We start from the raw sequence: 4,787 nt of genomic DNA, 5'->3' as shown, positions 1-4,787 counted from the left end.
CCAAGTTAGGCGTTTGTCAAGTATTATGCCGAGATATTTGGTTTCATTACTGACAGGAATATTCACGTTATTTAATTTAATTAAGGGACAGTTGCCATGGCGAAGGGTAAAAGTGACTTGAGTTGACTTGTTTTCATTTATTTTTATCAACCAGTTTTTACACCAGGCTTCGATTAGGCTAGTATGATGTTGTAGATTGTGTGCAGCTAAAGAAATATCATCGCTTGTGGACAATAGGGCTGTGTCGTCGGCAAAAGTGGCTAATAGTGTGTTGGGAGTTTGTGGAATATCGGCAGTGTAAATATTATAAAGATCAGGCGCTAGATCGCTACCTTGGGGCACTCCTGCAGTGATGCTGAATCGGGGTGAAAAGAAGTTTCCTTGTCTAACAGTGAAACTTCGATTTTCTAGAAAAGATTTGATAACTAAAAATAATTGAGCTGGCATGAATTTTTTTAATTTAAATAATAGCCCGTCGTGCCAGACCTTATCGAAGGCCTGGGCAATATCCAGGAAGAGTCCAGCACAATATTGCTTTTTTTCTAAGGCAGAGGCAATTGAGTCAGTGAGCCGATGGACTTGGTGTATAGTGGAATGTCCTGGCCGAAAACCAAACTGGGTGGAAGGTATGATTTGATGCTCGTGTAGGATGGGTCGAATTCGGAGAAGAATCAATTTTTCGAACAATTTTCCAAGCGTTGGTAAGAGACTGATGGGTCTATATGATGAAGCTAAGTTTTTTGGTTTTCCTACTTTTGGTATAACTATTACGACCGCATGTTTCCAGATGGTGAGAAAATAAGAAAGCCGCAGCATTGAGTTGTAAATATGTGTTAATGAGAGGATACATTTTTTTGACAGGTTTTTTAAGACTTTGTTTGTGATTAGATCATGCCCAGGTGCTTTACGTGCAGGTAATTTCTTGATAAGACAAAAAATTTCGTTGGGTGAAATCGATTTTATAGGAGGAGACATTGGTAGGGGAGAAGAGATAAACTCATTAACTTGGCTCAAGTGTTCAGGATTCGGAAAAATGTCTTGGTGGGGCTTGAATGTATTAGCTAAGTGTTTGGCAAAGATAAGGGATTTTTCTTCGTCTGTTGACGCTAGCAAATTATTACTTTTGAGGAGAGGTGGAATGATTTCTCGGATTTTAGTTAATTTTTTTGTGGCTCTCCATAAAGAATTGGGAGTGGGTTCTAAAGAGTTGATATAATTCTCGTACTGTATGGCTTTGTGCTTGATAAGTTCTTTTTTTAGAAAATTTGATAGGTGATTGAATATTTTTTTGTCGCTAGGGAGACGAGAATTTTGCCATGTAGATCTCGCATTTCTTTTTTTGTTTAAAAGGAGTCGTAAGTTGAAAGGGAGAATGTTTTGGGGTTGTGAATTGACGGGGGTAGGTTTAGTTGAGAAAATAGCTGCTTTTTTTATTATTTCAACTAAGTTTTGTGCTGCATTTTCGACTTGGTCTTGTGTTTTAAGTGAAACTCTAAGATCTATTAAATTGTCAAGATTAGTTTTGAATAAATCCCAAGCGATGGGTCCTTTGGTGAGTGAGGGCCGATCATTTTGTTTAGGTGATCCACCAATTGAGAGAATTACGGGGGTGTGGTCACTGGAGATATGACAGATATTACTGATATCTGTATTTAGATTGTTTGGGATATTTGTTATGAAGAAGTCGAGTATATCTGGGTTACGGTTTGAATGTGAGGGCCAGTAGGTGGGTCCAAGTGGGGACACAAACGACAGATTACAATTATTAAGGACAGAGTGGAGTGTTTTTCCTCTTTGGTTATTGGAGATACAGCCCCATTGGGAGTGCTTAGCATTGAAGTCACCCCCTGCTATGAAATTATGGCCTAGAGTATTGAAGAGACGGAGGAATGTGTCGCGTTGGATGGCGTGACGAGGTGGGCAATATATGGAAGATACTTGTATTGGGATACTATTTATTTTTATTAAAATACTAGTTGCTTGAATAGAGGACTCTTGGAAAGAGGTTAATATATTATGTTGGATGGAGTTGGATACTAAAATACAGGAACCTGCATGTGCTGTTCCATCTGGATGATTTGTTTTATAAAGGGTGTAATTGTAGATACTAAATTTGGTTTTTTCAGTGAAATGAGTTTCTGTTATTAGCGCAATATCTATTTTTAAATCATTTAATACGATTTGAAGTTCATTTTTGTGTTTTGGAAGACCATTTGCATTCCACAGTAAGATTTTTAGCGGAGAAGATTCATTTGGTTGATTGTTAGTCATTTTTTAGGATGATTTTGTTAATAACTGTAGTTAGTAGTGATATTAGGGGATTGATAACTGATTTAAGATCTGATATGAAGAGTGAAAAATGTTTTGTTAAATCATTGATGTTAGTAGCAGTATCATTATTATGTTTGGGGGTGTCATTTTGGTTCGTATTTTTTAAAACATCTGCATAGTTTGCATTAAGATCGGTCTTATTAGAACAATTTGGGGAAGGGTCGTTACCAGTAAGGACTTGAACATTATTTTTTTTTATAAAGTGTTATATTTGATTTTTGTGTATGGCTTGGTTTATTAATTAGTTTTGAGTTGGTATTTTTTTGCTGTTGGTAACTTTTATAAGCTGGGCATCCTCGATAGTTGGCTGGATGGGGTCCTCCGCATAATGTACATTTAGGTGGCTCATCTTTGGGTTTGGGACATTCATTCGTCAAGTGAGAACCGTCACATTTTACGCAGCGAGTCTGGTAGTTACAATAGTGCTTTGTGTGTCCGAAGTTTTGGCACCTATGACATTGCGTTAATTGTTTTTTCGGGCGAGGTTCCTCGAATTTGACTACTGAGTGGCAAATTAAGTTTATTTTGAATATGTCGTTATTATTTGATTCGGGTTCGAGATCTACGAAGAAGAGAGGAAGCGGTTTTTTTGTTTGATTTTGCAGAACGTTTGTAACTTGCTTAACTTTGAAACCATACTTTGACAATTCGTCTTTAATAAAGTCAAGGGGAGTAGACTGATGTAAATTACGGAGTACTACTCGGAATGCTTTTTCGTCTTTGATTTGGTAGGTGTGAAAATTGACTTCTTTCGATTTTAGTAATTGGACAGCTTTTCTGAAGGTATCAGGTGTATTAAATTGTAGTTTGATTCCTGATGTGTTACTCTTGCAAGTAAAATCATCAGTGTCGCAATAAAGTTTAATTGCAGTGCAAAATTTAAGAAAATCGACATAGGATTTTATAAAAATAGGTGGTGGTTTGTGGATTATAGGTTCGGTTGGTTCGGTCGTTTCCATATTATGATCATCTTCGATGTCGAGATTAGCGTATCGATTCGGTGTTATGAAAAAGCTTCCTATGCTTGGGTGTTTATTTAATGGAGATAGTCCAGGTGATTTAGTTGAAGGTCTTTTATTATTTTTAGGTGTAGCGATTACCCAGTCTGTATCAGAAAGTGTGTTTTCGGTTATTGACGGATTGAGATTAGAGTTTGTTTGATTGCGCTTGGTTATAATGATTGGCGTAATAAGCTCGTTAGTGGTTTTAGATAACGGCCGAGCCGGCGATGTCGGTGGTGACTGAGTTTTTTTTTTTTAACATTTTGTTGTTGGGAGTTTATTATTAGTGAATAATAACTTACCCAGATCCCGAAGGATCGAGAGACTGTAGACGTTCTTGAAAAATAGTTTTATCAAAAAGAGATGTGTTAAACGAAAAAGAAACAATGAGAAAAAGTAAGTCGGGTGAAAGATTATTCGTGTGTAGCATGAACAAGGCAAGATAACGCATGAGGCACGATAACGCAGTAAACGTGCTACACTGTCGACTGCCACACGGCAACTAGAAATAATTTATATGATAAAACAGCGTTTGTCGGGTCGGCTTGTAAATTATTATTGTATAATATATTTTATTCATAGCATATTTTATTATAGAAATAGTCCAGTAGACACATATATATATATATATATATATATATATATATATATATATATTAAATAGTCAAGTACTACATCATATATTCTTTGTTCATAAATACAAGATTATACTTTCTATAGGAAATATGTAAATAATGGGCAATATATTATTATATTACTATTATTAACCTTCAATTTTTCAATAGTTTCTTCAAATATTAAAACATTAATCACGCCTGCTGAATAATAGAAGGACAAAGATATACCAAGCAGGCCAGTGATAACCAACTGCCGGATGAGCAGCGGATAGCAAGACAACCAGCAGCAACCGGTATCAGAAGTGCAGCAGTCAACGAATGGCGATGCAACCACTCCTGTCAGCTGGAACCCTCTGAACAAAAGTCCTTAGTACTTCTGCTGGGCACAATAACATATTATTTTTGAGATGTTCTTCTTCTACTCCCCTATTACGATTCACCCACGTGGACCAGTCACTCCGCGAACATCATTAAGGGTCTACCACGATTATGTGAACAGGCGGCCGATTGTGATTCTCCACTTTCCCCCGAAGCTTACGGGTCGATATCAAACTTTTTTTAAAACACCTCACTTAAGTATTATGAAAAGAAAGTATTCGGAACTGGCAGCCGTATCGGTCTCCTACGTGGATATCACGAGTCGGAATTGACTCCTCTGTCCAGAAGATTTTGTAAACGTAGCTTAAAAAAAAAAAAACGTAAATCTCAGAGATATATGCAAATTAATTTATTAATTTATTTCGCAACACGAAGTAGCGCCCGGGAGAGTCCGTGCAACTTTTCATTGGATTTGAATATTGACGCTCTTACGTTTGCATTTTAAAATATTTTTATGTCG

Source organism: Sipha flava, unplaced genomic scaffold, assembly GCF_003268045.1.
Source record: "Sipha flava isolate LNK unplaced genomic scaffold, YSA_version1 19237_pilon_pilon, whole genome shotgun sequence".
NCBI classification, from domain to species: Eukaryota; Metazoa; Arthropoda; class Insecta; order Hemiptera; family Aphididae; genus Sipha; species Sipha flava.
This window is presented reverse-complemented; position numbering follows the sequence as displayed.